Here is a 26880-nt window from a genome sequence, read left to right as displayed (position 1 = left end):
ACATAGTGCATAGCCAATAAACCACATTTATACAAATCCATTGTAAACAGAAGTATAGATTAGCACATGCTAGAAAGTTCAGAGTGAATGAGCTCTCCCCATGGGAGAAAGTTATCTTAGATCAATTGAAACACTCTCTGATCTCATCCAAAGGGAAATTCCCTGAAGTCTCTAGCGTGGAAATAGCGACATGCTCAAGGCTCTCACTCCTTGGCTTTTTCCCAGAGTCATTCTCTTCCTCCAGGGACCTCTTCCTGAACAAAACCTGGAACCATGTGTGTACTCTCTCTCTTAGCCCAAAACCAAGAAAGGGAAAAGAATCCTCCACTCAGAAATTCTCACCAGTCGTCCCTTTTGCAGGCACAAAGCATGGAATAATTATTCTCTCTGCCAATGAGTAGAGTCTGATGCAAATACCTAGGCTTGAGCCCTGGGTTATATTCCAAATATAAGTAAATAACATTTAAGCATCCAGAATGGGCATCACCTCAGCTTATATGATCTTCCTCAGAACAGGCAGTAATACCTTTTCACATCTGGCAAGGTTTTCTCTCTGGGGCATTCTACTTACGGCAAAACCTCATGGTAGATCAGTGTCTAGTACTCTTTCTTTTTTAAATTTTATTTTATTATTATTATTTTTTGATGTTTTACAATCACTGCCATAAATTACCCCACACACACCTACCCCCCACTGCCCCCCTCCCTCCCCATGACAGCATACAATTCTGTATAGGTTCTACATATACTTTCCTATTGAGTACATTTTCACTGTAGTCATGCTATGTAGTCGAACTAAAATAAATGGAAGAAATCATATAACAAATCAAAACATGATACACAAAACCACATTTCTTTTTCTGAGTGTGGAAGGCATTTTGCCTTAGAAAACCACCACTGGGATTTTTTTTTTAAATAAGTTCTTGCGTTATTATGAAATTTCAAGTCTACCAGAAAAAACTCTCACACATTGTGGTTGTTGCTGTGCATAAAGTTCTCCTGGTTCTGCTCCTTTCACTCAGCATCAGGTCATATAAGTCCTTCCAGGCCTCTCTGAAGTCTTCTTGTTCATCATTTCTTATGGCACAATAGTACTCCATTACATTCATATACCATAATTTATTCAGCCATTCCCCAATTGATGGGCATCCCCTTGACTTCCAGTTTTTGGCAACTGCAAAGAGTGCTGCTATAAATATTTTTGTACATGTGGGACCCTTTGCCATTTTTATGATCTCTTGGGGATATAGTCCTAGAAGCGGTATTGCTGGGTCAGAGGGTATGCACATTTTTGTAGCCCTTTGGGCATAGTTCCAAATTGCTCTCCAGAATGGTTGGATGAGCTTACAGCTCCACCAACAATGAATTAGTGTTCCATTTCTCCCACATCCTCTCCAGCATTTATCATTTTCTTGTTCAGTGTCTAGTACTCTTGAGGGGAGTGAATAAAGAAACTGGGAAGTTCCTGCGTGTCTCTCTTGAGGCAGTCTGGGAGCTTCAAGAAGGCTGCATCTTCTGTTGACCTCTTATCTATGTGATCATCATTTTTTGCTCCTCCATCTTCAGAGCTTTCCAAGTTGAAGCTTGAAGGCTATCCCCTACTTTCACAATGTGTACTCCCTTACTTTACACCTCTACTTCTTTCATATCAGGTGTATGTGTGTGTGTGTGTGTGTGTGCATGTGTATTAATTAAGGAACACCAGGGAAGGGTGGTTTCCACTTGACAGAGTCTCATCTTGTTCAGGAACTAAGAAAACACCCATTTATTCCCTAATTAGCTCTCTTAAGGACCATTCTCCCTCCATTGCTTTTCTTTGTTTTATGAGGCGAGGTAGAGGAGATCCATGGTGGAGGTGACACAATCAGGGGTTGATCACAAGGTATCTGAAGGAAAGAAAGATACCAAAGATCTAGAAAATATCTCATACCTTATTAATGCTGAAGAAAAAGTAATGAAGAGGACATCACCAACAATAACAGCAATAATGATAATAGCTAGCATTCATGTAGCACATTAAGGGTGCAAAGTTCTGTGCAAATATTACCCCATTTTATCTTTTGCTGTTCTCTCTTTTATCAACTGTGCCTGACTCTTCATGACCCCATTTGGGGTTTTCTTGGCAGAGGTCCTGGAATGGTTTTTCATTTCCTTCTTCAGATCATTTTACAGAGAAGGAAACTGAGGCAAATGGGGTTAAGTGACTTGCCCAGGGTCACACAGCTAAGAAGTGCCTGTGGCCAGATTTGAGATCAGGAAGATGAGTCTTCTTGACTCCAGACCCAGAACCCTGTGCACTATGGTACCACCTAGCCACCCCATGTTGTACTTACATCTACCTGGAGAGGTAGGTTCCATTTTCATTTCCATTTTATTCATAAAGAAATTAAGATTAAACCACTGCCCCATGGTCACACAACTGGGAAGTGTCTAAGATCAGATTAGAATTTAGGTCTTCCTGACTTAAGGTGCAGTGCTCTATTCACTGCCACCTAACTGCCTATTTTATATGCCTACTTCTCCCTCTGTATACAAAATGTTATGAGCATTGACTTCTTGACAACATTTTGAGCAAGGGAGGCCAAGTTGTCAACCATACTCATACAGGGAACCTGTCTGAGCATGGTAGGGGAATTGATTCCCTACTCCCCCTGCAGGGCTGAAGTTTTTCTTAGCAAATCACTCCTCTTCTGGGTATGGCTTTACTTTTGAAATGCATGCATTCTGTCCTCTGCCGAAAAGGGAAAAATGACTACCTGCCTTACTCAGCCTATGCTGCAGCTTTTTTCATGTTCCTCAATGGTGTATCTTTATGGGTCCTGAGTGACTTTGCACTTTTTTTTTTTTTTTACAAAGAATTAACGCACTTTTTATTCTCTGAAATTATCTGGTTCTGGCTCCCAGCTCATCTCCCATTTCTGAGCAAACATACCTCCTAGCTCCATGAGAAAATGGGAACCTCTCTCTCTAAAATCTTACCAAGCTACAAATAGTCACCAAACATAGTCAGAATCACTGGCCAGTATTTTTTCATGGTAGGTAAATAAAATCTAAATTGGATAAGAGATAAGCAAGTTTGTATCCAACCAGCTACCTTAACCAGTAGCCAGAATGGGGAGAAGCAGTATGCTCTAAGAGATGAAGGCCATTACTAGCTCACCTGGGAAAGTGACTTCTTTCAGTAAGTACAAAAATGGGAATAATCAGTTGTCATTAAGCCAGGAAAATTTTCTCTCTCTCTCTCTCTCTCTCTCTCTCTCTCTCTCTCTCTCTCTCTCTCTCTCTCTCTCTCTCTCTCTCCCTCCCTCCCTCCCTCCCAGCTGCATATTCCTGGTTCTTCTCCTTGGAGCCTAACCACTATACAGGATCAGTCCTGTCCTATTGAACTGTGAAATGGACTTCTTCTCCAAGCCAGGGCATTTCTTCATGTTAGCAAGTTCTCACGGCTTATCTTTCAGCAGCTGCTCCCAATAACATCTCCCCATTTGTGATTGCTTTCTATCTCTTCTTCCTGCCAGTCAAAAATCTGAGACCTTGGGAGTCTGGTCATTTCCTTCCCCACAAGTCTCTGCCTTTTGTGACCAAAGCTGGGGCTACATTTGAATCAGCTAAACACGCAGTGATGACCTTCTTGACACATGGAAGTACTGGCAGGGAAAAGAAAGGCTTTTGTAAGTGATATTCCACAGTGGGTCACATCTTTCCCTTAAGACAATTGATTAAAAGGTATAGAGAATACAAAATGCCATCATGCTTACTATTGTTTGTTGATTATAAAAATGTATTACTATGAAATACTGCCTTAAACGGTCCCTTCTAACATGTGTCTCCTATCCATACATCAAAACCATTCAAGATTCCTTGAAAGATAAAATCTTGTTCAATCATCCTCTGTTTGTAAGCATCAGGTGAGGCATAAAAGGTGTCTATCACTGTGATGAAAGACATATAGAATACATACCAAGTTAAAGAGGCAGATGGTGAGTTCCTCTAAAGGTTTCTGCCTATAGATGATATTGTGTTGGTTGTGTCCAGCCCTGGAATATTGTAAAGCATCTTATATGTCAGAAACGAGAAAAAAAGAGTTTGACTTGAGTAACTACATAGGAAAAACAAAGTAGATGAAGAATGTCTATTGTCCAGATTATGACATGCCATTTAGATGGACTACCTATAGGACTTTTCCATCTACATATCTATCTATCTACAAAGATATATTTGTGGATATGTACATAAACATGTCTATGTTTATATATACATATATATGTGTATCTATATATATCTGGGACAAATCATACAAATAGATAATGAATTAATCCTGAAGTTGAATAGAAAAAAGAAACTTTATTGGATTGCCTTCAGGAAATTGAAATGCTCCTTTAATAATTCCAAATTTCTTCCAGTAATGAAGATATTTTTAATACTGACATTCTACTAATGTTCATGACTGTGAGACATGAAATATAAGAGCCACTGAAGACCTGAAAATGAATCTCATACAAAGGGGGACAGCTGTGCTCAAGAATGGGAATAAGCTATGTGATCAAGAAAGGGACAATAGGAAAAGATGGGCTGGTCAGGTCATGTGGAAAGGGCAAGAAATGGCAGGTGGTCTGTTCAGGTGCTCCACTGGGGTCCTCAAGATGTCAGAGGAAAACAAGGAAAGCCTCTATCTAGTGTTTTGAAGTGGATCCCCTCATAGAGGGTGGTAAACTCATAGGACATTAAAACATACACAGAAAGGGAAGGCATGGATGGGTTTTGATTTGTTTTCACTGGAGGGAACATTCAGACTGATGAGATCACTGATCCATTTAAGTAACCCATGGCTCAGCAAGTAACCTTCTAGGCTTAGAAGGACCAGTTCCAATACTGGGGATGACCTCTCCCCAAATACTATTTCTTTGATTCATTTTGCACCTACCTATCATTCCTTTTGGAAGGAAATCTTAGAATATAGTTCAAAAAGAGCTTGTATCTACCGATTCCAGGATGTAGGTTAAAGGATCTCCAGCTCCTGTACAAGCACTCAAAGTAAAATCAGGAACACATTCAACTGTTTTCAGTCATGCATGACTCTGTGACCTCATTTGGGTTTGTTTGTTTGTTTGTTTGTTTGTTTTGGCAAAGACAAGGAGTGGTTTGCCATTTCCTTTTTGAGCTCACTTTATAGATGAGGAAATGGAGGCAAACAGGTTTAAGTGACTTGGCTAGGGTCACATAGCTAGAAAGGATCTGAGGTCAGATTTGAACTCAAGTCCTCTGGATTCCAGACTCAGTCCTCTGTTCGCTGCACCACCTTATTTTACCCCACAGAAAATGAAGAAAACATATAAAAAATGTGTAGATATAGACATAAAGGACTCCTAGATAATCAGTACTCTCCTCTTCCCTTTCCATTGAGTTTTTCCTTCTTTGCCAAGGCTTTATAGTCCTCCAGGTTTATAGCACCACTCTATGACTGGGACTCTCTTAAGAAGGAAAATAAACTTGGGGGTTCTAGAAAGGCAATGCTTGAAGACATTCTGGTGGTTCCCAGTTTCATACCAGGGATGGATATTGGTCTAAGTGCTTGCATTCATCCAAGAAAGAAAATGAAATTGAGGTTTACATAGGGACAACTACCCCCTTACCATGAGATCTGCCATATTTGAATAACTCATACTAGTAGGGTAAATGTTTCCTCCTCTGCATAGTTCACTTCCTTGTTGATCTGCTGGGCTTCAAAGCCTCATATAAGTTTCTCTTCTCTAAGAGGCTAGTGTTGCCCAGAAATTTCCCCTTCTCTCAATCAAAGGGTGGCTTTCTGAACTCCCAAGGAACTCCGTAATAGCCGTGAAATGCATCCTTTCACTAAGGCTGGGTCTAAACACTCAGAGTCCAAGAACACGGGGTACAGAAGCAATCAATACCCCATCAGCGCCCAACATGCTGCCATTGTTTGAGCAAAGAGACTCCTATAACTCCATCTGTGGTGGTAGTGGTGGTGGAGGGGAGAGAGGAGGAATTAATTGACCTCTGGAAGACAATGCCTATGTCCACATGTTTCCCAGGAACCAAAGCTCACCATTAGGTCACTGGTCTCTGATCTCCATTCAGAATTCTCAGAATCTTTCCAAAAAGGGAAAGGGACAGAAAGGCTGATGATATAATTGATCCTCTTTTTTTAAAAACAGACCTAGCACAAAAGATTGGCTCAGATCCACAAGAGTCAGAGCCAAACAATTCATGCATATTGATCCACAATAGCCCAAACCAATCATTACTTCCCCCAAGAGATTCCCCAACAGATGAGACTTAAAAAAGCAAAGTGGAATCTTATATTCTCTGAACCTTTCAAGTTAATTGTGACACAAAATATGAGTTCTGCTGTAAAACATGATTTGCAAGAGCCTGCCTGTCCCTTCTCATTGCTTTAATCAAAGATTCATAGACACACATATCTGGATAGACAGACAGACAGATAGATGGATAGATAGCTTATTCTTGCAAAGATTTTGTAGAAACAGAAAAGTAGACTTATAAGTCAGTAGTTGATTTTTTTCTGTCATGTTTTTGGATATTAATGATATCCTCAATTTTTTCCCCAAGTATTTGAATTAGGAAGATTCTGAAGATCACCTGGCAAGATAAGGTACTGAACACAGAGGTCTTCTCTTGAGCTGAACTCCCAAGCATTCAGACTACTGAAATGAGCTGACCACGTCATTCAAATGCTGAATGTACACTTGCCAAAAGGACTATATTACGGGAAAAAAATACACAAGGTAAGTGCTCACATGGAGATCAGAAGAATCAAAATGAGGACACTGTCACTCTCTGAAGAACTTTGGAATTGATTGTGAGACATGGGGCACTGTGCTCTATAAGCAGAGCAGAATTGTTGTAGCTCAAAAGAATTATAAGGTGCACAAAATGAGAGCCACCTCTCCTCCAAATATCCATATAAACTATTTGTACCCAACCTGTGGGAGAGCCTCCTGAGCTCATATTGGTTTTATCAGCCACATTTGGACAAACTGTACCTTGACCCCGATGTCATTTTGGTCCTCTTCAAGTACAAAGGACAATAACCTTTCTCCCCTCTTTCAAATGTCTTAGAATTGATTCCTCAACATCCTCCCAACTGTCTCTCTTCCAGCAATAACTCCTACCATGTATATATGTTCTAATACAGTTGCTCTTTCTGTCTTAATTTTCTTTAGTGCCATTTGTACTTCCTTAGATATGCAGCATATTAAGGACTGCATTGTTAGAGTCCAAATTGGTGGTTCCACTATCATTTTTGAAGAGAAGAATTTGATATAGTAATCTGGGCAGATCTCTTTCATTTTTCATTTGTTTGCTGTTCTTCTCCTAGTACCATACTTAAATACTCTGACTATATTCATTGAGTTTCTCATCAGATTTTCTGCAACTGTGCAAAATGAGTATATTCAATCTTTTTTTTAAAAAAAATTCGTTTTCAAGAGGTAGAGTCAAGATAGCAGAGAAGAAAGACACACATACTCTAGCTCTTCCCTGACAGCCCATAAAATACCTGTAAAGAAGGACTCTCAACAGATTCTAGAACAGCAGAAGCCACAGAACAATGGAGTGGAGGAAATTTCCAGCCCATGGTGACCTGGAAGGCCTATAGGAAAGGTCTGTTTCACTGGACATGGAGTAGAGCCCAGCCCAGCCAAGGCCATGTGGCACCAGGAGGAGCAGGACCAGAGCAGGCTTCAGGGATGAAATCCTCAGCTATAGCAGCAATTCGCAGATCCCTCAACCCACAGGCACCAAAGGTCAGTGAGAAGGCTTTTTCAACCAGAGCAAGAAGGGAGCAGTATCCTCCCTTAGCCCCAGCCTGAAGTGGCAGCAACGGGCAGCAGTGGTTTCTGGTGGCTGCTGCAGTCAGGTAGCAGCCAGCATCCATTGTTCCATTATTGGACTGCTGAGCTTAAAGCCCTGGGGGAATTGAGCAGCTGATCTGAACCTCAGCCATGAGTCCAGCCAGGGAGTAAACTCCTCTCCCATGATTGTGACACCTTGGGGGAACTGAGATCTTACAGGTCCCCAGAATATACCCTACTCTTGACAAAGGACGTAAAAGTCAAGTAATTGGTTGGGAAAATGACCAAAAAGGGGGGAAAAAGATACTTGTACTTGGTGAACAGGTATTCTCTTCCATCCTTTCAGATGAGGAAGAACAATGTTTACCATCAGGGGAAGACATAAAAGTAAAGGCTTCCAAAACCTCCAAAATAAATATGCAATGATCTCAGGCCATGGAAGAGCCCAAAAACGACTTTGAAAATCAAGTAAGAAAGGTGGATGAAAAATTGGGAAAAGAAATGAGAGCAATGCAAGAAAATCATGAAAAGCGAGTCAACAGCTTGCTAAAGGAGACCCAAAAAAATGCTGAAGAAAATAATACCTTATGGGTGGAGCCAATATGGCAGAGTAGAAAGATGCATATACTCTAGTGCTTCCCCCATAGCCCACAAAATACTTGTAAAAATGACTCTCAACAAAGTCTAGAGCAGCAGAAGCCACATAACAACAGAGTGAAAGAGGTTTCCAGCCAAAGGTAACCCAGAAGGCCAACAAGAGAGGTCTATCTCATGGGACGCTGAGCAGAGTGGAGCACAGCCCTGGCCATGTGGCACTGGGAGGAACAGGACCTGAACAGATCTCTGGGCAGAGTTCCTAGCAGGGAAATTTTCAGATACCTCAACCCACAAGCAACAAAGAAAGTTCCAAAGGGCGGTGGGGGAGGGCTTTCCCAGCAAGAGGGAATGGGGTTTCTCCAGTAATAGCCCCAGGCAATGGCAGAGGCTGCAGCAGCAGACTGTAGGCAGCTATGGGGGCCAGGAAGCAACCTGGATCCATTATTCAGGCAGCTCAGCTTAAAGTTTCTGGTGATAGGGAGCAGCTGATCTAAACCCCAGCCCTAAGTGACAGCCCTGCCCCCACTCAAAGGCCAGGGCAACAGAGCAGCTGAGTCTAATCTCTTGACAAAGGATTCAGAAGTCAAGTAACTGGCTGGGAAAATGCCCAAAAAAGAGATAAAACATAAGACCATAGAAGGTTACTTTCTTGATGAACAAGTGTCTCCTCCCATCCTTTTGGAGGAACAAGGCTTACTGTCACAAGAAGTGAAGACCCCTGCCTCCAGGGCCTCCAAAGTAAACTTAAATTGGGCTCAGGCAATAGAAGAGCTTGAAAAGCCAGTTACATATTGCTAAAGGAGAACCAAAAAAATGTTGAGGAAAACAACACCTTTAAAAAGAGGCTAACTTAATTGGAAAAAGAGGTCCAAAAAGCCAGTGAGGAAAAGGAGGCATTAAAAAGCAAAATTAGCCAAATGGGGGAGAAGGTTCAAAAGCTCACTGAACAAAATAGTTCTCTGAAAAAGAGAATTGAGTTCAGGGAAGTGAATGACTATGAAATAAACCAAGTAGTTAGTAAACAAAACCAAAAGTTTGAAAAAATAGAAGATAATGTGAAGCATCTCATTGGAAAAACAACTGACCTGGAAAATAGATCCAGCAGAGACAATTTAAAAATTATGGGACTACCTGAAAGCTATGATCAAAAAAGAGCCTAGACATTATCTTCCATGAAATTATTAAGGAAAACTGTCCTGATATTCTAGAACCAGAGGGCAAAATAAATATTGAAAGAATCTGCAGAGCACCTCCTGAAAGAGACCCGAAAACAGAAACTCCTAGAAATATTGTGGCCAAATTTCAGAGTTCCAAGGTCAAGGAGAAAATACTACAAGCATCTAGAAAGAAACAATTCGAGTATTGTGGAAATACAATCAGGATAACACAGGATCTGGCAGGTTCAACATTAAGGGATTGAAGGGCTTGGAATAGGATATTCCAGAAGAAAACAATACCTTTAAAAACAGCCTAACTCAATTGGCAAAAGGGGTCCAAAAAGCCAATGAGGCAAAGAATGCTTTAAAAAGCAAAATTAGCCAAATAGAAAAGAAGATTCAAAAGCTCACTGAAGAAAATAGTTCTTTCAAAATTAGAATGGAACAGATGGAAGCTAACAACTTTATGAGAAACCAAGAAATTACAAAACAAAACCAAAAGAATGAAAAAATGGAAGATAATGTGAAATATCTCATTGGAAAAACAACTGGCCTGGAAAATGGATCCAGGAGAGACAATTTAAAAATTATGGAACTACCTGAAAGCCATGATCAAAAAAGAGCCTAGACATTATCTTCCATGAAATTATCAAGGAAAACTGCCTTGATATTCTAGAACCAGAGGGCAAAATAAATACTGAAAGAATCCACTGATCACATCCTGAAAAAGATCCTAAAAGAGAAACTCCTAGGAATATTGTAACCAAATTCCAGAGTTCCTGGGTCAAGGAGAAAATATTGCAAGCAGCTAGAAAGAAACAATTTGAGTATTGTGGAAATACAATCAGGATAACACAAGTTCTAGCAGCTTCCACATTAAGGGATCGAAGGACTTGGAACAGGATATTCCAGAAGTCAAAGGAACTAAGATTAAAACTAAGAATCACCTACCCAGCAAAACTGAGTATAATACTTAAAGGGAAAAAAATGATCATTCAATGAAATAGAGGACGTTCAAGCATTCTTGATGAAAAGACCAGAGCTGAAAAGAAAATTTGACTTTCCAACACAAGAATCAAGAGAAGCATGAAAAGGTAAACAGGAAAGAGAAATCACAAGAGACTTACCAAAGTTGAACTGCTTACATTCCTATGTGGAAAGATAATATTTGTAACTCTTGAAACTTTTCTCAGTATCTGGGTAGTTGGAGGGATTATACACACACACCCACACCCACACACACACACACACACACACACACAAACACACAAACATATATATATATATATATATATATATATATATATATATATATATATATATATATATATATATATATATATATATATATATACAGAGAGAGAGAGAGAGAGCACAGGGTGAGTTGAATAGGAAGGGATCATATCTAAAAAAAATAAAATTAAGGACTGAGAGAGGAATACATTGGGAGGAGAAATGGAATGGGGCAAATTATCTCTCATAGAAGAGGTAAGGAAAGGCTTTTCCAGTGGAGAGGGAAAGGGGGCAGGTGAGAGGGAAAACGTGAAGCTTATTCTCATCACATTTGACTTAAGGAAGAAATAACATGCACACTCAATTTGGTATGAAAATCTATCTTACACCACAGGAAAGTAGGGGAGAAGGGGAGAAGCAGGGTGGGGGGGATGATGGAAGCAAGGGCAAATGGGAGGAGGGAGCAATTAGAAGTAAACACTCTTGGGGAGGGACAAGATCAAAAGAGAGAATAGAAGAAATGGGCAGCAGGATAGGAAAGAGGGAAATATAGCTAGTCTTACACAACATGACTATTATGGAAGTCATTTGCAAAACTACACATATTTAGCCTATATTGAATTGTTTGCCTTCTCAGTGGGGATGAGCGGGGAGGGAGGAAGGAAGAGAAGTTGGAACTCGAAGTTTTAGGAACATATGTTGAGAATTGTTTTTGCGTACAACTGGGAAATAAGAAACACAGGTAATGGGATATAGAAATGTATCTTGCCCTACAGGACAAGAGAGAAGATGGGGATAAGGGAAGGGAGGGGTATTAGAAGGGAGAGCACATTGGTGGAAGGGGCAATCAGAATGCAAGGCATTTTGGGAGGAGAGAGATGGCGAGAAAATTTGGAACTCAAAATTTTTTGTAAATGAATAGTGAAAACTTAAAATAAATAAATTTTTTTAAAAAAGAGTGAGTTGGGAAAAAAAAAGAAGCTCCTCCATCACAATGGCCCCAAATGAATTACTACAGGCTCATAAAGTCTGGCCTTGGAAGTGGCCATGCTCTAGGGATGCCAGTGTAAATTTAAGGAATCACTAAAAAATCTCAAACTCAAAAAAACCAAAAATAAAAACAAAAAAAGGAGTTGTCTAATTATGTATTTTAACATCTTTTCTTTTTCAGTTTTGAGATCCAAATTTTCTTCCTCCCCTTCATCTTATCTCCTACCCATTAAAAAGGCAAACAATATGATATTAATTATACATGTGAAATCATGCAAAACATATTTGCATATTAGCTATATTTCAAAAAAGAAAGTGAGAAAATCATGCTTCAATTTGCATTCAGAATTTCATCAATTCTCTATCTGGAGGGGTTAACATTTTTTCATCATGAGTCGTTTGGAATTGTCTTTTATCATTGTGTTGATCAGAGAAGCCAACCTTTTTTTACAGTTGATAATAATTATATTACTGTTATTGTGTACAACAATCCCCTCGTTCTTCTCAGGTCACTTTGTATCAGTTCATTTAGGTCTTGCCATGTTTTTCTGAAACTACCCCCTTTGTTCATCTCCCACAGCACAACAGTATTCCATCACAATCATATATCTCAACTTGTTCAGCCGTTCCCCAATTGATGGGTATCCCCTCAATTTCCAATTCTTTGCCACCACAAAAAGAGCTGTTATCAATATTTTTGTACATAAAGGTCTCTTTCTTTGATCTCTTTGAGATAAGACCTAGTAGTGGTATTGCTAGGTGAAAGAGTATTCATAGTTTTATAGCCTTTGAGGCACAATTTCAAATTTTTCTTCAGAATGGTTGAACTAGTTCACTTCTCCACCAACTCTTTCTTAGTGTACCTATTTTTCCTTCATTGTATAGTCATTCTAATCTGGCATTGCCTTTGGCTGCCGAATCTTTTTTCTTGGCAAGAAGTATAAGCTGGCTAAGATAGTTTCTAGACTTCTTGGTTTAATCATTGTGGTTTTTAAATTTATATATAATGAATTCTTTTCAGTTAGCCTTCCTTAGGAAATAGTGATAATCTGGCCCTCTATTTACTTCTCCAAGGGAAACCCATTATAAACCCTCCTTTCATTTGGTTGTAATTTATTTTTGTTTTCTGGTTTCCTTTATAGTTAAACTGTCAAGATAGATGTATGGTTCATTTCCTCTGGTAGTGTGTCCCTTCTTTGGTCATTAGAAAAGGATTTCCTATTAAAAGCGATAATAGCTAATATGTATGGATTATATTAAAAACTAAGCAGCTCTTTGTTATCCCCTGCCTCCTTTTATGCTACTGGCACCACTAAAGTGGGAGGGCCCACCATGGGCATTTGCGCCTTGTTTTGTTTCATGATCAAAGAATCTGTCACCTAGTGGCCAGGTTCCTGGGCCAACCTTTGTGCGTGGCTAGGCTGTTTCTCAGAAAGTGGTCTGTCACACATGCCAAACTCAAGCTTTCCATCTTGGTACAACTTGCTGGAGTTCATGTCCCATTGGCATAGACCTTGAGAACCTGGGGTCACTTTCCCTTTATGAGTACACATTGGAGTAGCACTTCATGAAAGTGATTTCATTGGTCCAGTCAGCTCCTAAATGAGAGGGCTCCCTCCACCAAAACAGATTAGCGACTGCTCTGAAACTCATGCTTTTAGGTGGTATAGTTTTAGAGAATTGTCTTGGGCAATGAGAGGTTAAATGACTTGCCCAAAGACATGAAGCCAGTGTTTGTCAGAAGTGAAACTTGAACCCAGGTCTTCCTGACTTGAGTGCCAGCTCTTGAATGATGCCTTTATTTTGACTGAGAAAACATCAGCAACTACCAATCCACATGCCTACTTTTTCATCTCTTAAAATTTTAAGGAGGATGTTCTAATAATAGCTAAAGTCTTCTCCATTGCTAAAAATATGTATGTTCACCACAGGTGTTCTCTATTAGAGGAAGAGATTCTCTTTTAGAGGAGTTCTCTATTAGAGATAGTGCAGTAGGTGTAGTGTTAAACTGGGAGTCAGAAAGATCTGAATTCAAATGCAGCCTCAGCTACCTATATGCTAGCTATATGGCCCTGGGCAAGTCACTTAACCTCTGCCTTAGTTTCCTCAACTGTAAAATGGGGATAATAATAGTGCCTAGTTCTTGAATTTCTTCCTTTTTTAAAGTTACTTCAGTCATATCTGATCCCATTTTGGGGTTTTCTTGGTAAAAATACTGGAGTGTTTTGCCATATCCTTTTCTAGCTCATTTTACAGATGAGGAAACTGAGGCAAATGGGGTTAAGTGACTTACCCAGGGTCACACAGATAGTAAGTGTCTGAGGCCAGATTTGAACTCAGGTCTTCCTGACTCCAGGCCTGGCACTCTATCCAGGTTTGTTGTGAGGATCAAATGAGATAGTATTTCTAAAGCACTTAGCACAGTGCCTGACACATAGTAGGCACTTAATCAATGCTTGATCCTTCTTCTTCCTTATCCCTCCCCCTTCACTGTCACAGAGGATGTCCTAAGAGGGATGCCTATCAACTAGAAGTAGAATGCATAACAATTCCAGATGTTCTTATTTATAGATAACATGGCTCTCACTGCATTAAGCCCCAGAACACATTAGGGATTCCTCAGCAAGACTCACAGACAGTTAAAAGAGGAGAATCTAACAATCCACCCAGGAAAAACCAAATAAATGAAAAATGCATTTGTCCAGATTGTAACAAGTGGTTTTCCACTGAGTTAGCCCATTAGTACATATGTCTTTGACAGGTGCTGCAAATAGTCAATAAGCTGGACTGGGAATTGAAGAGCAGAAGGAGAGGGAGCTAGATTGCGTTTGAGAAACTAAATGGTGCTTTCAGTGATCCCAGGCTATAACCTGATATAAACCCTCCTATTTTTAACACCAATAGTCTTCCAATGGTACTATGGGGCTGCAAATCATGGAACATCAGGAAAGCCAGTCAATGTCATGAATGGTCCCAAGGGCCATGGGGAGACTTGTGGTGGATAGGAAGAGGAGGTGGACAGGATATTGCCAGTGATGACAGACCCAAGAAGTTGCATGAAAGATGCCCAAGAAATGTATAATCGGAAAAGAAGATGTGGTGAAAGCATGGGATAATGATGGACATGGTACCCTTTAGAAATTTAGAAAAATCTAGACCAGGGGATCTTAACCTTTTTGTGTCCTAGATCCCTTTGTTAGTCTTATGAAGTCCAATGTCAGAATAATGTTTTAAATGTGAAAAATAAAATATATGATAAAGGAAATCAATTATATTAAAATAAACGTGTAATTTTTTCCTGTTCAAGCTCACAAATCCATTGACCCCAGTTCAAAGATCTTTGATCTAGAAGAGCTCCTCTAGCCCAAAGATGAGCCAAAATGGGTCATCTCCGGAGAATTTATGGAAAGCTATAGAAACAAATAGCACAAGATAAGAAGGTATAGATGAGCTCTGGTCTGCATCTGTGGAAGGAGTGCCTGCAACAGGTAAGATCAAAGACCTTTCCAAGTAGCATTTGTATTAAGTATTAAAAATTATCTTCTGCTGTCAACAATCCATGCTAGTTACTAGCCTCACTTAAAGTAAGAGGTGACTGGCAGACACTTGTACTCCCCTAAGTCCAATGGCTTCACTGGGGGAAAGGTCCCAGCACGGGCCACACTGGTTACATTAATCTTAGCAGGCTCCAGAACTTCCTGTCCTAGAGCAAAGGAGAACTCTCCCAGTGAGCTCAAGTTTCACCAGTGGGGAGTTTGCACAGAAGGTTTTGACTAGAGGATTTGCATAAAGCCCGGTCTATCTTTGGAATCTGGCTGGGACTCAGGGATTCAGGCTTGGAGAAGGAAGGTGGTATTCTTTCCATAGCCACGACTGACATTCACTGGAGTTTGTTTTCATTATGAATCTTTCATAGGAATTCCTCCATATGACACCAGAGCCTTTGAGGCCTGAACGTATTTTTCAAACGGAAAAAAACTGGGTCAGGCAATGACCATGAAACCAAGGCTTAAGAGGCCTTTCCAGCACCCCTTGTATTTTTTTTCTCATTCCTTTAGAACTTGTCCAAAATTTTCCTTCTCGGTTGATATTTCTCCTTCTGAACTGTGGCCCAAAGGTGAAGAATGTTGGGTAAATTTCTTTGTAGATGGGTGGAGTTGTTTTTGAATGTGATGAGTAAGGGGGGAAAGTACTGGCAGCCCTGTACATGATTCAGTGGAGTAGAATTAAAACCAAATTGGAAGCCAGGAGACCTGGATTCTAGTTCTGGTTCTCCCACTGACTTTCTGGGTAAGTTCTTCCCTTTTCTGGGCCTCAGTTTCCCCATTTGCAATAATACTCTCTCATACTTATATAGCAATTTGAGGTTTATCTGGGACTTCTTTAAAATAATCTTGTGAGACAGGCATTTCAAAATGAGGGTTTGGATTGGTCTAAGGGTCTTCCTAGCACTAACGGTGCAATGATCCTCATGGATTTGGAGCTAGAAAGGATCTCAGCAATCATCAAGCCCAGCCCTGCCATTTTACAGATGAGGAAACTGAGAACTGGGATTTGAACTCAGATTCTCTGATTACAAATCCAGTGTTCTTTCTACACCAATACCAGTCATCATCCTGCTTTCTTTTTAGAAAAACCAAATTGACACAGAAGCCAGTGAATAATCAGGCTTTTCTATCTTTAACCAAGGTCTTCCCCACTCTGCTCATTAATTTCTCACTGATTAATTGTTTGGATCCAGAGGTCTTTCTTTACCTCATAATCTTAAAAGTTAAAAGTCAGAATACACTGACTTTCCTACTATTATGTGCCTATAATATCTCCTGATGGGATTAGACTGAACATTTATTAGTTTTCTATACAGAACATAGAACCAATCCCTCCCTCAGCACACTGCAGCTCTCCAGACTAGAGGACACAGAGAGGGGGCAGTGAAGAGAGCGATGGATTTGTTGTCAGGAAGACCTGAGTTCAAGTCCTAACTCAGATCCTTGCTGGCTATATAACTCTTGTGGAGCTAAGTCTCTTAACCTTTTGGTCTCAGGCTCCTCCTCTATAAAAGAGGGATGACAATAGTACCTACCTCACAGGGTTGTTAAGAAACTCAAGTGGGGTAATCTGTGAAAAGCATTTTGCAAACTTTAAAACACCAAATAAATGTTTGCTATTGTTATTAATCGCAGAGATGGGTGAGTGGCATTTCGTTAAGGCTTGTTCTATAACCATATTATGAATTGGGGTTTTCTTCAGGCTCTTTTCCTCTTAAGAACAAATGAAGCTTCAGAGATTTAGGGCTAGAAATGACTTGAAAGATCATCTTGGTCAACCCCCTCATTTTATAGATAAGAAAACAGACCCAGAGGGGACCTTGTCCAAGGTCACTGGGATTAGAACCAATTTCAGCATTCTTTCTATCATACCATGCTCTCTTTCTGCCTTTTGATCATTTAGGAAACTCTGTCTGAGCCTCCTCATTAGTCCTCATTAGCCAGTTCAGTATATTTCAGTTCCAGAAGACTTTCCCAACTGGAGCAGGGTAGCTACCAACATTCCTCTTTTTCTGGGAAGGGTAAGGGAGCAAGTGGTTGTGCTTTCTCCTAGTATGGTGCCTACCACAGCAGGTATGTGAGGAAAAAGGTGTTACTCCTTTGTGCCTATGACCATCTACTCTTTCCTTCTGTCCCAGAGCATCCATTGAATTCACTGACATCTCCAGAAAATAATGGAGTTTTCATCAGAGGAAGTACAAGGCATCCCTGTGGAAAGCAGATTTGGCAAGTCTACTCTGTTCTTCCAGCACATCTCCGTGGAGAACGAACCTGAAGGAGAAGTGATCAGGTGAGCTTTGTCCCAAGGCAAAATGGCAGGTCATGTGATGACCCTGCGGGTCACTAGGGGGCGGGCTAGAGTCAGCTCTACCCAGCTTGGGTGACCCCACTGCTAAATTTCAGTGTGAGCTTTACACTTCAGAAATCATCAGAGTTGTTGCTTTTCTGAACTTAAGAAAGTATTAATAATGCAGGTTAAACTTCATTTCCCCTCCTCAATCCAGTTGTTAAACATTTACCAGCACACCATGTTTTGCTCTATAAACCTGAGCTTGGGCACAGTCAGAGGCTCAGGGCATGAAGTCATCATGGGACTGGAGGCTAACAATAATAATAATGACTGGCATTTATATGACACTTGAAGGTTTGCAAAGTGCTTCACATCGTTATCTTATTTGTGCCTCATAACAGCCCTGAAATGATGACTAAGCATAATGTCAGTCAGATGGGAGGGGGCTTATTTGACTGGGAAGCTTGAGCAGATCATTAATGGCCCCAGTAAAGGTGTCCTAGGATAACATTCCTGTGTTCTCTGCCTCAGTAGTTTGGAGCTATGGTGTTTTTATTTTACATTATAATTTGTCCTTGAATACTAGTGAAGCCCATATAGATAGATATAGATATACACATGTTTTTAAAAGCATAGATAAATAGATATACACACATATATTTAAACATATTATATGTATATATATGTAATATATATATATGTATAAAGCCTTAGTCTAGGGTGGGATCTTAGGAGAAATAAATTCTGTTTCTAAGTTGGTACAGGAGTAACTAGGCAGTTCTTAAATTGGAGTCCATGGACTTTAAAAAAAAAAATTGAAAAATTGTTTTAATATAATTATTTTTCTTCTATTTTATTCATTTTATGCATTTAAAAACATTATTCTAGCAGGGAGTCCATCGGCTTCACCAGACTGCCAAAGGGGTCTATGACATAAAGAAAATTAAGATCCTCTGATCCAGGGGAATCTGTGTATCTCAGAGTCCTAGGCATGGGCTGGTGGCAGTGGCAGAGAAATTGTTCCAGTGGTTTTTTCTGTCAAAGTCAATCATCAAGCATTTACTAAAACTCTTACTAGTGCCAGGCACCATGCTAAGTGATAGGGCGAGTGAATGAAAAGAAAGGTGAAAAAATTCCATTCCTGACCCCACTGAGCCCATTCTAATGGGGGAGATATCTTGTAATAACTAGGTGCCTACAAGGCATACCAAGAAGATGGAAGGCAATTGGAGAGGAAAGTGCATTCGCAGCTGGGGAGCCTGGGAAAGGTCTTCTTCAGAAGCTGAGATCTGAGCTGAGCCTTGAAAGAAGCCAGGAAAGCCCAGGGTGGGGGAGGAGGAAGTGCACAGGGCATAAGGCTGAATAGAAAACAGGAAACAGACCAGAACCCCCAGATGGGTTAGAGTCTGGTCGATGATCCCTTCCTGCCTAGGGTCCTGTTTCTTCCGATATGATTAGACTTGTACCAGAATCCCCACTATAAAGTGTTCTCCAGCTACTTTGAAGAGCAGGGAAGGAGAGCCACAGGGAGCTGGGCCTTGGGGCTCCAACCAAAGCTGCCACTTCTGGAACATCCTCTTTCTCATCCTCAGCAATTATCCTTGGGTTTTTTTGGGCAAGTTGTATTTCAGCAAAGTGGAGGGAGGAAAAATGGCTCACCCTGGGCTCCCAGGACCATTTGTTTTCTGCCTGCTTCTTTTGACTTGGTTTTCCCTTTGATTTTTACATCAAACCAGAGCTGGGTTCCCATGAGGCTAGAAGTAGACGGAGTGAAAAACTTCTTTCTAGCTGAGGGGTAAGGGGAGGAGCAAGGAGAGTGGTCAGACCCAAGACACGAAGGGGTGGCAGACCTGGCACTTTTATGAGATTGTCCACATTTGCTCTTACATTCCATTCCTTACATTGGAAGCCAGAAAACCCCTCTGGGTCTTCCTGTATGTGTCCTCTTCAATAGTCTAAAATGAATCCAGTTAATAATAGGAAGCATTAATATAGTGCTTTAAGATTTGCAAGAGCCCTTTATACATATCGTTTGATCCTCATAACAACCCCATGAGGTATGTGTTATTATTATCCTCATTTTACAGATGAGGAAACTGAGGCTGGGAAAGGTTAAGTGATTTGCCGGGGGTCACGCAGCTAGAAAGTCTCTGAGGCAGAATTTGAACTTGGGTCTTCTTGTCTCCAAAGCTTATATAAAATATATATATATAATAAAGATATATATATATACAGATATATATAGATATAAAATAAAGATATGCCTCTGAAGAAAGTGCAATTTCAAAAGTCCAGAAATAGAACCAAGCAGGTGCCAATACACTTTGGTGGAAAGAACATTCAGCTTTTAGGGGGGTCTGGGTTCAAGTCTTAAGTCCTCTGCTAGAGTCATGTGAAATTGATTAAGCCCTCTGAGTTTTGGTTTACTCATTTTCAAAATGAGAGCAATTATGCCTTGCCTACCTATAGCAAAGGGTTGTCATAAGAATAAGAGGAAAATGTTTTTTAAAAGGTACAGATAAAATGTTTATTGGATTTGCAGATGACATGAAGTGTAAGTGGACAGATAACATGGTGGGTGACAATCAGGCTCCAGAAAGCTCTCGATGACCTTGAATGATGGATGGACTAAAATCTAATACAGATGGGATTCAGTAGAAACAATAAAGCATCCTGTAACCTGGATTCCAAAACTCAACAGCATAAATATAGGTGGTAGGAGATATGGCCAAATATCAGTGTGTATAAAAAAAACCCAAAGGTTTGGTTGCTTTTGCTTTTTAATTACAAGCTCGATATGACTCAACAATGTGGTGCAGTAGCTAAGAAAGCTGACATGATCTTAGTTCTTAGCCCCAAAGAGGGCTGTAAGCTTCTGGAAGATAGGGACTGTTTTATTTTTTTCTTTATAAGTCCAGTGACGAGCATAGGAGCTCCTGGCACATAGCTGAAGCTTAGTATGTACTTGTTAAGTTTAATTAATTAGTATCCAAACTATGGAGACTAAGATAGTCTGCTGTATTTGACTGTGGTCAGCAGGCATTTGGAGTACTGTGTTCAGGTCTGGGTGTCCTATTTTAGGAAGGATATAGATAAACTGGAGTACATCCATATGAAAGTGAGAAGCCTATAATTCAACACACTTATATTTCTTAAATAACCACCCTGTGCAAGATACTATACTTAGTGTTGGGGATATAGAACCAAAACACACAAACAACAAAAAAAAAAGGCTGTTCTTGCCTTCAGGAAACCTACTAGAAAACTGGTCACCATGCCATAAGACCACTTGAAGGAACTGGGGATATTCAGTCTGTGAAAAAGCCAGTGTTGGGGGACATGAAAGCTATCTTCACATCCTTATCATACGGAAGAGAAAAAACATTGAGTCCACTTTCCTTAAGAGGGCAGTGATTCCTAAAAGCAATATTGAAGATATCCATTTGATATAAGGAAAAACTTCCCAAGGGTTAGAGCTGGTAAAAATGAAATGGGCTACCTTGGGCAATAGTGGAATCCTCCTCAAGGGAGATCTTCAAAGAGATCCTGGATGAATGACTATTTATTGGGAATGTTGTAGAGATAATGGGTCTGAGACTGGGTGGGACTAGATGACCTTAAGAGTCTGTGCAACTCTGAGATTCTGTCATTTTATTTTATACACACACACACACACACACACACACACACACACACACTGTTCTGCCACCATAAAATACTATATGTGTCAACTGTCATTATTTATCATCCACTAAAGTGGTCTTCTGACAACTCACCATGATGTGGAGATGGCCCTGCATTCTTGAAGGCCTTATCAGTTGTTATGTCAAAGGTTATATCACAAGCCCCTCTGGAAACTCAATTGCTTATTAATATTCTTCCCCAACTGTGTAGCCAAGGACTGAACCCAAGACTCTACATGAAGTCTGGTAAGGTCGGAGTACAATGGAACTCTCACCTCTCTCCTATTCTTGGGAGCTATGTCTTCCTTAATGTAGTCCAAGATTACATTCATTTTGAGGGCAGCCACTTAATATCTCTGACACATGCTAAACTTGCTGTCCACTAAAACCCTTAGATCTTTTTCAGAACAATTGTTTTCTAACAACTCCCCCGATTTTTACTTTGGGTATTTATCTTTTATGCCTAAGTGAAAGACATCACATTTATCAGATAAGATCAGAGCCCAACGCTCTAGACTGCCTAGATACTTCTATATTTTCAGCGTCACCCAGTGTTGGCTATCCCTCTTGGCTATGCGTCATCAGCAAACTTGACGCACCTGTCGTTTATCAATATCAAGTCATTGATAAAAATGCTAAAACATTACAGGACCAACCACATATCTCCCAGGTACTCCATTGAAGATGACTTATCCCATTGACATTAAAACATTAATAAGTCCTCTTTGTGTCTGGCCATCCAATCAGTTCTGAATCTGAATGAATTATTGTTGAATCCACATCTCTCTATCTTCTCCACAAGACTAGTATGAGATACTTCATTAAGAGCTTTGCAGAGATGTAGGTATACCATATACATACCATTTCTTTCATCTACTAGTTCAATAATCCAATAAAAAAAGAAATGAGATAAGCTTGACATGCCATATTCTCAGTGAAGCTGTGCTGGTTCATTCTAATTATGGCTTCTCTGTCCAAACCAGCCACCTCTTTAAAGATCAATTCTATAACTTTCCTAGGAGTCAAAGGCTTATTCACTGGTCAATGGTTTGCAAAGTCCTTTCCTTTCTCCCTTTTGAAAATTAGGATTAAATCCATCCTCCCCCAATCTTGTAACGTGTTTCCCATTTTCCATGATCACTTCTGATGGTTTCTGAGCATATAATTCATGGGCCAGGTGACTTGAATTCACCAAAAGAAATTGAGTGCTCTCTTGCCATCTCCTTCCTTACCTTACCTTACTCCTTGTGTGTCATTTCTGCTTTGTCATTTCCTGCTCAAGGGTCCTCCTTGGCAGAGCAAACAGAAAGTGAGAATTGAGCAGTTTTTCCTTCTCTCTCTCTGCTGCTTGTCATCGATGTCCCATCTACCCCAAGCAAAGGTCCTAGCCCTTCTTTGATCTTCCTTTTCCTCCCAGTAAAGCCAAATCAAACCCAGAACAACAACCTGTCCTTTTCTTGGTTGGCCTTTGCTTCCCTCAGCAGTCTCGGCTCATCGTAAACTTCACATTTCTAACATTATTCTTACAATTTTTCTGTGCCACAATATAATATTCATCCTGTTGCCTAGTCCAGTTTTCATCTTTTATACATATCTTTTTAAAAATCAAAGTTGATTGGTGAGTTCCCTGTACATCTATACCCACCTATCCAGACAAATTCCATTCTTCCTGCTCATTGGAATTGCTTCCCTTTGTGTCTTCAGAATTTCATTCTTGAACATCTCCCATCTCTCCTGGGCTGACTTTCCTTGTAGAATGTTAATCTTCTTCAGAACCCTTTGAAATCTGCTTTGATAAATCTAGGGTGCATGTCAGACTATGCCCAGAATTCCTTTCATTCTTTATTATAAACTTCAGCATGTAGTGGGTACTTTTCTCTCCCCCAACTCTATCTCCTATCATTTTCAATACAGCAAAATTCCTGTAGCAAGAATCAGATCCAGCATAATATTTCTGATAATTGATTCCTCCAGGAATGAATGAAATCATCACTTAGGCAAGTCAAAATGTTATTTGCTTTGCTTTTGGCATACAGAAAGCTTCAGTCAGTGTCTGGAGAAGTCAGTAAAGACATCACGTAGAATGTGTTTCTGTAGCTGAGTCATGAAGGAAACTAGAGACTCTAAGAAGCAATGGTAAAGAACGAGGGCATCCTAGGAATGGAGGACAGCCAGTGTAAGGGCATGGAGGTGGAAGATGGAAGGGTAGTATATGTAGTACCCTCTTCTGAGCTATCTTCCCAAGTAGGTCCCCATAGATTTATTTGCTGGTTCACTACCCGTGGGAGAAAACTACTCAGTTTCAAGGGTACTCTGTGGATTTATACTTCTAGAACTATAGCTCATGAGTCTCCACTGGTTATTTTTACCTCTAATAATCAGTCAGTAGACAAAATAAATTCAAAATAAAGGTATTTACTAAAATAGCATAGTAAGTATAGTATCTACAATGCATTTCTCCCCATAAACCTGAAAAAAAAAGGCCAAGGTCTCCTTCTGCATCTGGGACCATCTCCAGTCATCCTGATCTCTATCTGGCCAATGGACCCAGAGGGCTCCAGAGGAGAAAGTGAGGCTGATTGCACCACCCTCCCTCACTTAAATCCAATTCACTTGCAAGTCATGGGCTCATCTTCCTGATGTCATGAACCTCTTGAGAACAAAGGGCAAACAACCACCCCATAAACCTAAGATACATTCTCCTACAGACATACTCAGTATCTATGAGGAGAGTGGAACAAACTCCTTCATGCCCTCTATATTCTAGCTAAGCTAAAATTTAGCATTTAATTTCCTGCCTCCATATATTTGCCCAAATCAGCTTCTGAGCTTTCATAATTCTTCTTTCCCTCCAGTGCTCATCTCAGGTATCACCTCTTCAATGAAGACTTCTCAGATCCTGCTTCTAGTCCCTAATGTTCTCTTCTTTCTCCTCAAATCACCCTGCATTTATTTGTCTGTGCACTTGTCTTCTCAACAGAACACAAGCTCCTTGAAGCCAGGACTCTATCATTATTACATTCCAAGCACCTGGTATAGTACCTAGCACAAAGTAGGTACTTAATCAATCAAGCAATCAAGCAGGCATTTCTTAACTGACTGTGTTAGACACTGTGTGAAATACAGGTGCGTGCGCACTCACACACACACACACACACACACACACACACACAGAATCAATCCTCAACTTTCACGGATGTTGTTTGGCTGTTTGTGGTTCGCCCCTTGTTTTTGAAAAGGACCAATGACATCATGGGTAACGTCTTGACTCGCTTGTGAATTGGATTTAAGTGGCAGCAATGTTCCTAGAAAATGGTATGAAATCAAAAACGTGAATGTTGATATGCTGAACCTATGGGAAGAGGGGGTTAGGTTCCCATGACTACCAAAAACTATAATCTTTTGCTAGAAATTGTTGAAAATGTCCTTTTCTGCACACAGTTCTTTATGACAAACACTAATTCTAATAATATGTACTTTCTCTAACACAATAACCATGAAATACTCCATAAAATAAAATACACAAAATAAAACTGACAAAAGAAAAACTTTTTTTCTTACTAGTAATTCCCTAGAATTCTGTGACCTTTTGTGCTAACATCTCAATTAAAAAACAAAAGAAAACATTGATTTCAGATGACACTATACTGCTATAAACCCCTTGACCTTGGACACCCTCTGGAATCCAAGAGAGAAGTTGCTAGGACTTCTGTCGGTGCTGTCAGAAGACTCCAAAATTGGCAAAGTCCTGAGATCATCCCTGACGCTCCAAATGTCTGGGGAGCTTTGTACTCTACAATGGTAGAGTGAACAAGACCATGAAGCTTGCCTAGTAGGATGCCAATCTCTCCACAAACTTGCACGCAACACACCTCTCATTTTTTCTCTACTGTGCACAGGTGAGAATGTGCACACTTGCCAATACAAAAAAATGAAATGATGTTACTAATAAAATCACCCGAATGCTGGAAGTTGCAGAAGTTAAATGTGCAAATATTAAAGATAGACTGTGTGTATATACATGAGTATGCATATGTATGTATTTATTCAGTCATTTTACTTGTGTCTGACTCTTCATGGCCCCATTTGGGGTTTTCTTGGCAAAGACACTGGAGTGATTTGCCATTTCCTTCATATTTGTGTATGTATGTGTATATATATATTACATATATATACACATACATATACATACACATATAGATAACATACATATATGATTATACACAGAATAAATATAAAGAGAATAAATCCAAGGCTGTCAGGGAGGGAGACCATTGGCAAGGTTCAGGAAAGACTTAAATCATCGTTTTGAATGAATTTTTAAAAGTTAGGGTTGAATCACATGTTGCAGAGAGGTCAAGGAGGATGAAAACTGAGAAAAGAGCATCCAATTGATCAGTAAGCCTTTTAAAATGTTCTCAAATAGGAGCAGCACTACAAAAGGTGCACGCAAGGTTAGATCACTTCTTTCATACAAAAGACACTCTAGCAACTTATTGTGCCCACTCTCCTTGCTACTTGAAGAAACATCATTTATATGAATGTAGCGGAATATTATTATTGTATGGTAAGAAAAGAATAAGAATTCAGAGAAACATGGGAAGATTCTTAGGAACTGATGCAGAGCAAAGAAAGCCGAAATAGGATAACAATGACTAAATTCAATAATTAATCTTAGTTCTGGAGAAGAGATGATAAGAGACACTTCCCCCCACCTATTGTGTATTTGTCCTTTGTTGCCAAAGAAGACCATGCCATCAGAGAAGTGATGACATGACTTGCACTTGACTTTGTTTTGAGTGAGGGAGGGCTGTGCAGATCACCAACCTCACTTCTCCTCCAGAGCCATCTGAATCCAGTGACCAGATATTCATCAGGATGACTGGAGATGACCCAGGGTGAGGCAATTGGGGTTAAGTGACTTGCCCAAGGTCACACAGCCAGTGAGTGTCAAGTGTCTGAGGTGAGATTTGAACTCAAGTCCTCCTGACTCCTGCACTGGTGCTCTATCCACTGCACCACCTAGCTGCCCCATAAGAGGATATAAACAAGATTACCAGGCATGGGAGGAGGGCAATCAATTTGTCTGGAGGCAATAAACAAATTAATGACATCACAGATCCATTTGAATATTTTTGTAAGACAACATTAACTTTTTTTCCTTTGTCAACCATATCACATAATACTGTCTCATCTTGAGCTTAGAATCCCTTAAAACTCCTAGACGCTATCCATGTTGTTAGTTGTCCTGTCATACCTCCATTCTATAATTGTGTACTTTGTTTTATCCCAAACAAAGAAATTAACTTTTTCCTTAGTAAATATTACACGTTCCAATACAAAAGTCTATGTGGCAAATATCTTCTGAGCAGATCCTCCCAAGGATTTATTTTTTCAATTAACATCATACATTTACTCTCAGTTACAGTATCTATATCCGCTGGTTTGCTTAACAATTTTTGCTACAAGGGAGGATTCTGTGGTGGCAGAACTGGAGCAATAAACATCAATGAAACTTTTAAAAGGGACAGAAGTGAAGCCTGAACA

At 40.0% G+C, this 26880-nt stretch overlaps 1 long non-coding RNA gene across 1 annotated transcript in view; it reads right to left on the bottom strand.

Moving 5' to 3' along the window:
• Nucleotides 1-711: 711 nt before the first annotated feature.
• Nucleotides 712-26880, bottom strand: part of LOC140516006 (uncharacterized) — a 53581-nt gene continuing 27412 nt past the window's right edge. Inside the window, exon 3 of the long non-coding RNA XR_011971237.1 lies at nt 712-1886. This is a non-coding gene — a long non-coding RNA (uncharacterized lncRNA). The remainder of the gene's footprint in view (nt 1887-26880) is intronic.

Source organism: Notamacropus eugenii, chromosome 1 (assembly GCF_028372415.1).
Source record: "Notamacropus eugenii isolate mMacEug1 chromosome 1, mMacEug1.pri_v2, whole genome shotgun sequence".
In the NCBI taxonomy this organism is placed as follows: domain Eukaryota; kingdom Metazoa; phylum Chordata; class Mammalia; order Diprotodontia; family Macropodidae; genus Notamacropus; species Notamacropus eugenii.
This window is presented reverse-complemented; position numbering and strand designations above follow the sequence as displayed.